Source organism: Aegilops tauschii, chromosome 2 (assembly GCF_002575655.3).
Source record: "Aegilops tauschii subsp. strangulata cultivar AL8/78 chromosome 2, Aet v6.0, whole genome shotgun sequence".
Taxonomy (NCBI): Eukaryota; Viridiplantae; Streptophyta; class Magnoliopsida; order Poales; family Poaceae; genus Aegilops; species Aegilops tauschii.
In genome coordinates this window covers 295,873,970-295,887,760 of record NC_053036.3, presented here as the reverse complement: position 1 = coordinate 295,887,760, position 13,791 = coordinate 295,873,970, and positions in this window count along the sequence as shown.

Here is a 13,791-nt window from a genome sequence, read left to right as displayed (position 1 = left end):
GAGGTTCAAATGCAGCATCACCCAGGATTCTATTACTACCCATCTCTGCACGACAACGGTCGTGTCCGGTTTCCTCTCGTTAACCCGGAGTCTGATAGTGTTGCTAGCCATCTTGCTCGCTATATCACTGCTAGCTATCTGATGATCCACGAGCTGGCTCGAGAGCTGACTCGTGCCCGTACTGCTTTAGCCGCTACCTTGGTCACTACTAGATCCACCACTACTCCATCCTCACTGGGATTTACCCCTTATGTCCCAGTTAGCTCTAGCTCCCCTATTTCGCCGGTTACTCCCCCGAGTAGCACAGGCGTTCCGGCTGTGAACCCTCTCAGTACTCCTGCCGAGTGGGTCTCACTTCTTGCTACTCCTGCAGCCCCGATGCTTCATACTACCCCTGCCCCTGAGGGAGAGCCTTCGAGGCAGCATCGTCGTGTTACCTTTAACCCGGAGGTTTCCGTTAACCACGTCAGTTCGGGATCTGAGACCGCTTCAGGGAAGGACACCGCAGCACCAGCAGAGCAGTAATGTCTTTGAGTATTCGCAGTCGTCTAGATGGTGTACGGATGTAGTTGTACGAGTCATGATGCTTCATGTATGAGAGTAGTGGAACCAGTCAGGTTGTTAAATTTTCATGTATGAGTCTATGTATAATTATGTGGGACTTTAATCGCCATATTCTCTTCGCTCTTTTGTCTTTTTCGAGAATTGTTGCTGGCTTTTCCCCAATTTTATTCTTGGATGTCTCTCATCTCGATTTTGTTGCCTTGGGAAAAATACTCAATAGGATGACGCGGGGAGGCGGCAGTAGCAACGTTCGTGAGGGAACTCCTGTTCGTCGTTCCGCACGACAGGCAGGATATTCTCCCGAGCCGTACGTTCAGCCACCACCTCCTCCGCCAGATCCTCCCTCCACCGAGCAAGTTCTGCGTATGTTTGAAGAAAAAAAGGAACAATGATCTGATTGAAATATTGAGAAGTGTGCAAGCTATAGTTGGACAAAATGGAAATCAGAATGGTCATCACTCAAAGCTGTCAGATTTTTAGAGGACGAATCCACCCAATATCAGTTAGGTTGTTGACCCATTGGATGCAGACGATTGGTTGCGCACCATGGAGAAAAAGCTTGAGATCGCCCGTACTAAAGGAAATGATAAAGTCCCATTTGCAACCCATTACCTTGAAGGCGCAGCTGCCATATGGTGGGAAAATACAAAAGCCATGTAACCGATTGATGAGGAAGTCACCTGGGAAAAATTCAAGGGTAAGTTCCGCAAATATCACATCCCTACTAGAGTTATGAAGGCCAAGCAGCGTGAATTTCTCGCGCTTGTCCAAGGAAATCAATCTGTGGCTGAGTATCTGCAAAAATTCAATCATCTGGCTCGTTACTCTCTGTATGACGTAGCCACCAAAGAAAGGAAGATGGACAGATTTCTTGGAGGTTTAAATCCGCAACTTCGGTGTGCTCTCAGTATGTTTGATTTCACGGATTTCCAAACTCTGGTAGACACGGCATTCATTGCTGAATGGGAACACAAGCTTATATCAGATAATAGGCCTGTTAACGACAACAAGCGCAAGTTTGAGCCAAAGAAGGATGGGCAACCTATGCAAAAGGCTCGTACCTGGCAGCAGACTCAGGTGGAATACTGGCCAAATTGGCAGCAGAATGTTAACAAGACCACCACTCAAGTCAAGAATGTTGGGGCCAATCCAATGCATGAGGAGCGGTAGCGCAATAATTCTTGTTTCACTTGCGGGCAGCCCGGACATTATGCCAAACAATGCCCCAAGAACCACAAGGTGAATGCGCTGAGCAGGCCACAAGTCAACTTTATGGAGTCAGGGCCAACCCAGCAAAACTTCACTGGGCACGTGAATCATATCTCCGCCGATGAATCCCAAGAGAAGCCAGAAGTCGTCATTGGTATGTTTTCTGTTAATGACATACCTGCAGTAATTTTATTTGACTCTGGGGCTTCCCATTCTTTTATTTCTGGGAGTTTTGCCGCCCAAAACAATTTTCCTTGCACAATTTTGGGCAAAAATATGCTGGTACAAACCCCGGGATCTATAATCAAGAGCAATCTAGTCTGCCGTGATCTGGAGATCAATATCAACGGGGTCCACTTTCGAACATCTCTGATAATCATTGAGTCTGAATAGTTGGATATTATATTGGGAGTGAATTGGCTCACCAAATATCAAGTTTGTATAAACTACGCAACCCGAGGAGTCAATTTAACTAGTCTGAATGGGCAGCTCACCAAATTCTATGCTCGCAAGCATATACCCAAGCCAAAACTAGTGTGCACTGCTGTGGTCGAATTGGAATTTATTCCTGTGGTCAGTGAGTACCCTGATGTGTTTCCAGAAGAACTTCCAGGCATGCCACCAGACCGGGAACTGGAATTTGCCATAGATCTTGTGCCCGGAACCGCACCATTATACAATAAGTATTACCGGATGCCCTCATCAGAATTAGTGGACTAAAGAAACAACTTGACGAATTACTCCGGAAAGGTTATATTCGTCCCAGCTCTTCACCGTGGGGGTGACCTGCAATCTTCGTGGGTAAAAAGGATGGCAGTCTCCGTATGTGCATAGATTATCGCTAGCTGAATGAGGTCACCATCAAAAATAAATACCCACTGCCAAGGATTGATGATTTGTTCGATCAGCTCAGTGGGGCTAAAGTATTCTCAAAAATCGATTTACGGACCGGGTATCATCAGCTCAAGATTAAAAGGGAAGATATTCCTAAGACCGCATTCACTACACGATACGGTCTTTACGAATATACTGTGATGTCCTTTGGTCTCACCAATTCCCCTGCCTTCTTCATGCATATGATGAACAAGGTGTTCATGGACTTCCTCGACAAATTTGTGGTAGTCTTTATCGACGACATCCTCATTTACTCCAAGAGTGAAGAAGAGCATAAGGATCACCTCCGGGCAGTGCTACAACGGCTCCGCAACCATCAGCTATACGCCAAGTTCAGTAAGTGCGAATTTTGGCTCAAGCAAGTTGGGTTTCTCAGGCATGTACTATCCGCCGAAGGCATAGCCGTGGACCCGAGCAAAGTAAAGGATGTGCTCGATTGGGTACCGCCCACGACTGTAACACAGATCCGGAGTTTCCTTGGATTAGCTGGATACTATCGTCGTTTCATTGAAGGGTTTTCCAAAATTGCTAAACCTATGACGGAACTGCTAAAAAAGGATACAATGTTTGAGTGGACCAAGGACTGTGAGAAGAGTTTTTATGAGCTAAAGACGCGCCTGACAACCGCACCCGTATTGACTCTTCCAGACATTTATCGCAGCTTCGACGTGTACTGCGATGCCTCCAGACAAGGTATTGGTTGTGTATTGATGCAAGACGGCAAGGTAGTAGCCTATGCATCACGACAACTATGACCACATGAGGGAAATTATCCTACTCATGATTTGGAATTGGCTGCAGTGGTTCATACATTAAAAATTTGGAGGCACTATCTCATTGGAAAAAGGTGCCAAATTTTTACCGACCACAAAAGCCTCAAATACATCTTCACTCAGCTAGATTTAAATCTCCGTCAGCGAAGATGGTTAGAGTTGGTCAAGGATTATGACCTTGGAATAAATTACCATCCAGGCAAGGCCAACGTTGTTGCCGATGCGCTTAGTCGAAAGCCTGTCAGCTTAAATGTCATGTTAAAATCATTGCCTACCAAACTTCAGGAGGAGATCACTCAGGTCAACTTGGTCATCATGGATGCTGGCCTCACTAATATTTTGGAAGTTACCCCCACACTTGAGATGGAAATCCGCAAGGCCCAGCCAGATGACGCCAAGCTACAAAAACATGCAAGGCAGCCCCCAGATTTCTTCAAGGACAACTTCGGTACCTCCGATTCCGTGGACGAATTTGTGTACCAAATCAACCGGACTTGAAGAGGAAAATCTTGTCAGAAGCACACGAATCCTCGTATTCCATTCATCCGGGAAGTACGAAAATGTATGAAGACCTTAAACAAATATTCTGGTGGAATGGGATGAAGAAAGACATTGCCTATTTTGTAGCCTGTTGCGACCTATGCAACAAGGTGAAAGCAGAGCATCAGAAGCCAGCCGGACTTCTCCAACCACTGCCAGTTTCACAATGGAAATGGGATGATGTTTGCATGGACTTCATCACCAGATTGCCTAGGACTCAGCGAGGCAAAGACGCAATCTGGGTTATAGTGGACACCCTAACCAAGGTTGCTCATTTCATCCCGGTCAGCACCAGATACAGAGCAAATGAACTGGCGCAACTGTATGTATCCAGAATCGTGAGTCTGCATGGGGTACCCCGGACTATCACTTCCGACCGAGGTTCTTTTTTTACCTCCGCTTTCTGGTCCCGCCTCCATCAAGCCTTGGGGACAACACTAAAATATAGTACTGCCTATCACCCCCAGACGGACGGTCAGACAGAGCGAGTAAATCAAATACTCGAAGATATGTTGCGAGCTTGTGTGCTAGCTAACGGGGCGAACTGGGAAGATTGCTTGCCATACGTCAAGTTCTCGTATAACAATAGTTTCCAGACCAGTCTAAAGATGTCACCCTATGAAGCTCTATATGGTCATAAGTGCCACACTCCTCTAAATTGGTCTCAAGCTGGAGATAGCCATATCTTCGGAACCAATCTCATGATGGAAGCCGAGAAACAAGTCAGGGAAATCAGAGACCGACTGCAATTGGCCAAATCCCGTCAGAAGAGTTATTATGATGCAAAGCACCGGCAGGTCAGTTTTGAACCCGGAGAACATGAGTACCTCCGAGTCACTCCTATGAAAGGAGTTAAGCGATTTCAGACTCGTGGAAAGCTGGCACCCAGATTCATTGGTCCATTCTCAATTATGTCTCGAGTGGGTACGGTTGCATACCAACTGGAACTACCCCCGGAGTTGTCAGAAATACACAATGTGTTCCATGTTTTGCAATTGAGACGATGCATATCCCCGCCTGAGAAAAGGACTGCAATGGCTGAGATAGAATTGGCAAAGGATTTAACTTATGAAGAAAGACCGTCCAAAATTTTGGATCAAGTGGAAAGGGTCACTCGCAGCAAAGTCAGAAAATTTTTCAAGGTTCAGTGGGAGCATCACACCGAGTCAGAAGCAACTTGGGAGCAGGAAGAGTTCCTTAAGAGTCAGTATCCAGAGTGGTTTTCCAAAGCAACCGAATCTCGAGGACGAGATTCATTCTAAGTGGGGGAGGTTTGTGACAGCCTGGTTTTTTCCCTTTCTTTTTTGCTTGAAATTTCATTTGAAAGTTTTTGAAACTTGGAGTTTCTGAATCTTTTCATTTGGACTTAAACACTTGGGCATCCTTGGCTTGCACCCAAGTGTTCACTTCTCTCCCAAACCATCACTTCACTTCTGATCCACAACAAAATAACCTTTGCAATATTTTTCTTAAATGAAAAATATTCATTTTCTCTCAAAAACCCTAAGCCAGATCTGTTTGCTTCAAGGCAACCCTAATTTTTATGGCTCAGAAAATTCTAAGATAATTCACAAATATTCTAGGGACCCTAGGGCACCTCCCTGAGCAAAAATATTTCATCACTTTTTGGAATATTTTTGCTACAGAAAATCTTTTCTGTTCTGGACAGAAATGGTGGTTTCTAGAGCAACTACCATTTTACTTGCTCCATTTGACCTGAACTTTCTTGTGCATCTTTACCTTAGTAACTTATAACTAGCCTCCAAAGCACAGCCCCAAACTCCCAGCCATTTGACCACAGTAACATCACAAAGTTACTGACCAGAAACTTACCTGGCTTGTAAAATCTTCTCTACTTCACCTGGATCCAAACCAAACCGTGGTAAACTTCAAAACTACCACGAACAACATGCCAGACATGATTTTTGGACGAAGGCTGGCCTGAGGAGAGAGTTCGCCCAGTGACCACGCGTGTCCATGATGCCAGGCATGCGTGTCGACGCGCTCTGACGCCGAGCGCTCTGTTCGAGCGTGCTCACTTCCCCCGCCTGCCCAACCATGCCAAACCCCGCCACCATCATCGTCTCAACGTCCTTAACTCCTCCCTGGCACTCGCCGACGCCGGAGCTCGCCGCAGCGAGCACGGGCAAGGTCCGGCCAGCCCAACAGTGTGGAGCGCACTGTGCTCGTCGCCATCCCCTTGATCCTGTGCTCGTCTCCGCTCGCCCACAGTGGCCGCGTGACCTCCGTCGCCTTCTCCCCCTCTCACTAACGCCGCTCATCGCCGGGCGCCGTGGACAGGTGTCCATCGGCGGAGCCCAAAGCACCCTCGCCGCTCACCTATAAATAGAGCCACCCCCAGCCTCCTCGAGCACCATCCAGCACTCACACACACCCCACGATCGAGTAGGAAGTCGTAGCCCGGCCGGGCAGGCCTCGGGCCGCCGTCCCCGAGCTCGAGCTCGCCGGCAATCCTCTCTGGTCGCCGCGGTAGCTCCAGCCCCTCCCAGGCCTGGGCAACCCCTCCAAGGCCTCCGCCTCTCTCCAGTGAGGCCATCTCGCCCGCTTGGAGCCTCTTCAGTGACTTCTGCTCGCCGTCTTCCTCAACTCCAGTGACCTCCATGTTCTGCCTCCGCTTGCGAGCTAGTTTCCGACACCGTCAGACCACCCCTAGCCACGCTATGGGTACGGGCAGGTGCGCCATCGTCCTCTCTCTCAATCCCTCCCTCTCGTTTGGGCCAAGGAGCCCTCGTCGCCAGTGAGAGCTCCGGCGAAGCCGCGGCCCTCTCTGTTTCTCTCTCCCTCTTCCCCCACCTGACTAGCGGGGCCCAGTAGTCAGCCACTCAGTACACGCGCGAAGCGGTACAAGTGGTGGTGCCCCCGGGCTTTACACCTTCGACGTCACCCCCTGCTGTTTCTTTTTATTCAAATTCATTTATATTCCAGTGATCTTCAAACAATTTTAAAATTTTAACCATAAGTCCAAATGAGATGATTCTTTTTGCATTGTGTTCTTTGAAAGGAAATCTAACAGCTCACCAAAGATGAGATTTTTCTGAGCTTTTTAGAAATTCTGATGAATTTCAGAAGTGTTCTTGATATTCTCTTTTTGTATTTAAAATTATTTTCAGAAGGTGAGGCTTGTCTTGAGGATCACCAGGAGGCTTGTGAACCTCATCTGCACTAAGGCAAGCCACAGCAACATTTTTATGATGCCATTTCAATATTTTTTATTTTCTCACTTAAATGAAATGACTAACCCATGCATTTAAATAATTATTGAATTATTTGTATTGTGTTAAGTATTGGTCAGTTGTTATGCTTGATTTACAGAATAGTTGAAACCAGTTTAAGTGGGTAAAGCAAGTTAAAATTTATTAGAGGTGATGTTAGAAATAATTTTGTTATGCATGTTAGTAATTATTTAAAGCTTTGTGTTTGCATTCTTAAACTAATAAAAATTTGTTAGAAAATATTCTGTTAAATACTTGTTTAATCATATTACTTTTCTTACAGAATGTTTGAACCCAACTTAGTGATAAAGAAATTAAGAGTTGTTGATAATAATATCTTTTGGTCAAGCATATGAAAAATTTATCGGAGTTACTTTCTTGCATAGGAAATTAATAAAACTTGTTGCAAAATATTTTGGATAAGTTGTGAGTCATTTTGAGCAAGTAGAGTAATATGAGTTGTTGACGTTTATGCTTGGTGTGCATATGGATGACGTCGGTCATTTTTATCAATATGTGATGCATGTGTTGTTTTGCATTTCATGGCATGCTATGACACCGGTCATTTTTAGTTAAAAGTTAATCCTGAATATAACTCAACTTGAATATACCGTTGACTGGGTCATGGTGCCGCTGAATCGAGTTTCCGTCCAGTGCAACCACATTTGCCTTGTGGGAAGGCCTTGATTCGGTCCATTGACACAGCCTCTGGTCGGTGCCTCCATCTAGGGAAGATTATGTCGTGTTTGCCCTGGCCCGGTAAGCACACATAATCTTGTGTGCTCGTTGATGAGATTATGGTACCGAGTCCCCGAGTGGGAGTGTTTTGACCACGACGGTGGTCGGCGTGTCTTTGGTAGACACGGGGCCACCCAGGACCAGCCCGTTGGGGATTTGGGTCGGAGTGGCCGGGAGAGTGCTGTGGCAATGGAGGGGTTTTGTCGGAATGCCGTTGGTCCACCCGAATGGGAATGCGAGGCCATGGGTTCCGTGGTGTGGGTACAGTGTGCTACCTCTGCAGAGTGTATAATCTATCGATAGCCGAGTCCACGGTCACGGACACCTCGTACTAGGTCCCACCATGAGTCAACGTTTATTAAAAATTGCACACTAAGCTATGAACTTTGCATTGTCAATGGATGGCAGAAAGGCCATCGAGGTATTTGGGACCAAATGATGGTCGTGGTTGTGATCGCCGTAAGGATCACGAGTTGTTCTTGAGAAAGACCACTATGGTGGTGTGTTTGTGGTCCAGAGATGATCACAATTGGTAAGCTGTCCCGAGGGACGTTCGGGCTTGATCACAGCATGTTGACATATAATGTTGCATTATTAATAATTGGTTAAATATCATGATATTGTTTGTCATTATGATTATGCTTGTTGTGAGCTTGCAAGTACATTCAATGTACTGACCTGGCGTGTCATGCCAGATTTCAGGAAAGTCTCGTTGGAAAGGAGCGCTGTTCGAGTCTAGATCGTGTCCACATCAGTGTCCCTGTGATATGGAGCTTCTGCTACGACGTTATTCCGCTGCCACGTAGTTGTTCGAGTCGAGGCCCCTTTATGTTCACTAAATAATGTACATATTGTTCCGCCGCACCGAGTGTGCCGCTTGGCCTCGACCACTGTTGTAATATGAACTCTGTTCCGCTTGCATCAATAAAGCGGTTGTTTTCTGTACCAATATGTTGTGTGTTGCCAGAAGTCATGATCTCTGGGCTGGCAATGCAGGGTAAACCGGTCGCTCTGAGCCGGGGTGCCACACCACCAGAGCCTTTTGCAGGCGAAGACTGCTTTTTGTCAGGATAAGCTGTACTAGTTGTCCCCTTTCAAGTTGGCCGTTGTTGGCTCCCTTCCCGCTCAATATTTGTGGAGAGGACCAGGGCCTCTATAAATAGGACTAGCCACCACCATAGACGGGGACGGATCACGCAGATCATCCTCAACCACACAAGTCCACCAAGCACAAGAACACCTCGCCTTAGGAGGTTGTTCTTCCCCTTGTATTGTTCATCCTCAGCCCAAGAGGCAATCCACCACCACCACACTGCAGTAGGGTATTACACCACAATGGTGGCCCGAACCAGTATAAATCTTGTGGCCCTTGTGTTGCGAGTTCATCGAGTTAGCCCTTGAGACCTTAGCGAAGCTAGGACGTGGATCGGTTGGGGGAGATCTTCGTGCACACCCCAGTGTTCGAACCTTGAGGGTTTTGCCAGAACCTGTGATCCGACAATAGCGTTGTCATTGCACACGATATTAACAATTTTATTGTTTGCGTTATTGAATGCATCACACACGGTGCGTAGAAGAAACTGTGTGGCAAAGGCTGTCCATCACACACAGTTTTTATGTGGTACACATTTGCGCAAGGTGGCCTAATGCAAACAGTTTTCCAGAGGATGTCGAGTGTGTAGTTGAAATTGATCGCACACGTAGTGGATCCTAGAAACGTTTCTGATCACCACATCTATCACAGACGTTTCGCTTTCGCAAATCGTGTGCAGTGTGATCCCTAATTAATCCCTAATTTAAAAATCACATGTTTTGAATTTGAAAGTAGGCAATCACTTATATCATATCCAACCATGTTTATTACAAATATAGGTTCAACCACGAATGCATAATTCGATGCACAAGTACATATACTGAAGAACTACAGAAGCACCAAGTAAAGAATGATGAACCATAGTTGTACTAAAGACTGTAAAGAGAGAGGCGAAAGACATTCTGGTCGCTGGAGAAGGTGAAGCGGAATGCCCATATTGTGCCCTCCTCCATGCATAATGCACGCACGACTCTAGGCCAACCCCTTGTGATGGCTGCCCGTCCATCCTTCAATGTCTTCATTATGACTTCTCGATGCTCATTGTAGTCTGGATCAAATACTTTAAACTTCATTACGTGTCCACCAATCATGTAATTTGCGAGGTAATCTTGAGTGAACTGCTTCGGGAAGCACTGAATGAAAAAGATTCAGACATTGTTGTCTAACAACTCATTATGGGCAGTAAAAAGAGAAGGCTACAGAGTTTGTAGTTACCATCCTACAACTCACTGTTGTGTTGGATAGAGCATAAACAAATAATTTGCTTGCCACAATTCGTATCTTTTTGGTAATAATCCTTCTCAGTTTCCTCACTTGATGCTTGTTCATGAATATCTCATTGCGTGGATCCTTGCCAAGGGCCAATTCGTGGATCCTTGCCAAGGGCATACACTACAAAAAAAGACACATCCGTGACATTTTGGGCCGAACAATTTTTTTTTCTGTCATGCTTATGACACTTCTATGACGATAATTGTGACAAAACCCCGTATCATCATAGATGTGGTGGGCTCCTATTTCTATGACAAAAATCATGACAGAAAATGGGCTTTTCGTCCTGGGCGGGCCGGAGATGCAGCTGCATGACATTCTTTGGGCTATCCATTACGGAAAAAATCGTGGTAGAAGCGAGGGCGAGGAAAATATCGAGGAGTTCCCAGTTACGGTGGGTGGTCGGGGGCCGAGTGATGCGCGTTTCTCTCATACACGTACGCGCGTGTGTGTGAGGCGTTTCGCTTTAGCTGAACCCGAGCGAGGCGTTGGGCTCTAACTGAACCCGAGCGATTGCACTAGCTACGTTACTAAACCCGAGCGATCGATCCCTTGCTGTTAACTGAACCCAAGTGATTCCTTCGCTACTGCTGCTAAATGAAGCCGATCAAACCCTGCTGCCTCCTTCCCTTGATGAAGACTGAGCGTTGTTGCGGGGGTATGGATGAACAATTCCCGGTGGGGGGTTTGATGAACAGGACCCCGTGGTAGTAGAGGCCGTTGCCGCTGGATGAACATGACCCCGATCGATCGAGCCGGTTGGGGGTGGATGAACAGGACCCTATGGAGGGCTAGATGAACAGGACCCCGTGGAGGGCTGATTGAACAGTAGCCAGTGGAGGGGTGGATGAATAGTAGCCCGTGAGGGGTGGTTGAACAGGACCCCATGGAGAGGGATGGTTGAATAGTAGCCGGTGGAGGAGTGGTGGAGGCTAGATGAGCAGGAGCCAGTGGATGAACAGACGCAGCTGGAGGCCGGAGGAGGTCGACGGTGGATGAACAGTAGCCCGTGGAGGGTGGAGGAGGTCGACGGCGGAGATGAACAATATCCCGTGGAGTCCTGTTTTGCGGTACGCCACACCCCTCCCGATGAACAGTACCCCCGTTTCGAGCGTAGCGCTCCAACACAAGTCTGTTCCCTCCGTTTTGCGTTATGCCACACCCCTCCCGATCAACAGGACCCCGTTTCGACAGTAGGAGGTCCAAGAGAAGTCCGTTTCCTCCGTTTTGCGGTATGCTAGACCCCTCCCGATGAACAGGGTCCCGTTTCGACCGTGGCCGGTCGAACACAAGGTCGTTTCCTCCGTTCTGCGGTACGCCAGGCCTTGTTTCGATCGGCTGTTCCGTCCAAGCTGGTTGGCTCCCGATGAACACGACGTATTCCATTGCCTCCCGATGAACATGACTCATCCCGTTGCTTCCCCATGAACACGACAACGACGCAGTTTCTCCGTTCCGACCCAGCCATGTACACAAGCCCTGGCCGTACGTATGCACGAGTAGGCGTTCGAGACCCCGCCCGTATGTACCTATGTAGCCATATTTTCTTTCTTGCATCCTGGCTATACGTACATGTACATGCTACGTGCGCGCCTCTACTATGACACGTGCCCTTCCTTACACGGCCACGGTTCATCGCTGCAGCCTGCAGACAGACCGATCGACCAGTATGTACGTACACGTTCGCGACCAAAATGACAACGCTACGTACGCTTCGACCAGGTGGGTCCCGACTGTCAGGCACTTCCTTGCGTGCGAAGATGTAGCTGGTGGGTCCCAGTAGTCAGGGGGCGAATCATTTTTTTGCCCGTAATATGGACACACTTCCTTGCGTGCGAAGATGTAGGTAGTGGGTCCCAGCAGTCAGGGGGAAACATTTATTTTTGCAAAATACAGTGGCCCGTCCGGTGGGTCCCTGCTATCAGGTGGAGGAATCATTATTTTCCGTGTAATAAGGAGGCACTTCCTTGCTGCGGCCGTGGACCCAGCTGTCAGCCTCTCCACGTACAGTACTCTTGTGATGGAAGTCGTTCCTTGACCACGTTGATCGCCCCGCGCCGAGAGCACCAGGGCGGTGGACGACGGCTAGGCCTAGGAAGGGGACGACGCGGAGCCGGGAAGACACGGCAGTGGAAGCCCACGCGGAGAGGAGTACGAGGGTACACTGGTTCGGCTGCGGTGTGAGGCTACTGTCGCCGCAGAATAATAGGGGGAGTGGGTGAGTGGATGGCCTGGCCAGCGGTGGGAGTAGTAGGGGGCGGTGAGGCCTCTACGGCAGCATAGCTGGCCACGGGAGGCAGGAGCATGCAGCACGACCGGCGCTACTTTGGGCGGCTGGAGCAAGAAGACCAGAGATTGAAGAAGCACTACGCCCGTTGGATGGACATCGTACGGTCACTGGAGCTAGAATCGTTCATATGGACTAAGGTTACAAAGCCCTCCGTCCCCATTAACTTAGTAGGCCCACAAGTCAGCCTCCCACTATGCTGGGTCCCAGCTAGCAGGGGGAGTATTCCTTTTTTGTGCTTAATAAGGAGGCACTTCCTTGCGTGCGAAGATATAGCTGGTGGGTCCGACCTGTCAGCGGGGGGAATGTTTTTTTTCACGAAATACAGAGGCCCTTCCGGTGGGTCCTAGATGTCAGGTGGAGGAATCATTATTTTGTGCGTAATAAGGAGGCATTTCCTTGTGTGTGGCTGTGGACCCAGCTGTCAGCCTCTCCACGTACAGTCCACGTTCGATGGATGTCGTTCGTTGACAACGTTGACCATGGCCCGCCGAGAGCACCAGGGCGGTGGACGACGGCGAGGCCTAGGAAGGGAACGACATGGAGCCGGGGAAGACTCGGCAGTGGTTTCCCATGCGGTGGGGAGTACGAGGGTTTACTGGTCCGGCTGCCGTCGCCGGGAAATAACAGGGGGTGTGGGTGAGTAGAGGAATGGCCTGGCCAGCAATGGAGTAGGGTGGGGTGGTGCGGCCTGTGCGGCAGCACAGCCGGCCATGGGAGGCGGGAGTAGGCAGTCCCACCGGTGCTGCTTTGGGCGGCTGGAGCAAGAAGATCAGATATTGAAGAAGCAGCACGGCCGTTGGATTAACATCCAACGGTCACTAATGCTAGAATCGTTTGTGGACTAAGTTGACAAAGCCTTTCGTACACGTCAACCTAGTAGACCCACAAGTCAGCCTCCAAATCTGTCCCAAACAGCATACAACCCGAAATTTCTAGCCAGATTCAAATTAATTTTAAAACTAAACATACCTTAATTTAAATCCAATAAAATTTTACCCGCACAAAAACAATGAAATTTAAAATATCAAAATCCGAAAGAAAAAGTATTTTGGAACTAATTGCCTGTTTGCTGAATTTTTTCATTTTACAGCCCATTTAATATTACTTATAGCCCATTCCTTATTACTTATAGCCCATTTTCTGGACAAAATGCATCCCTCCTCGTCTTGAAAGATTTGTGGCCCA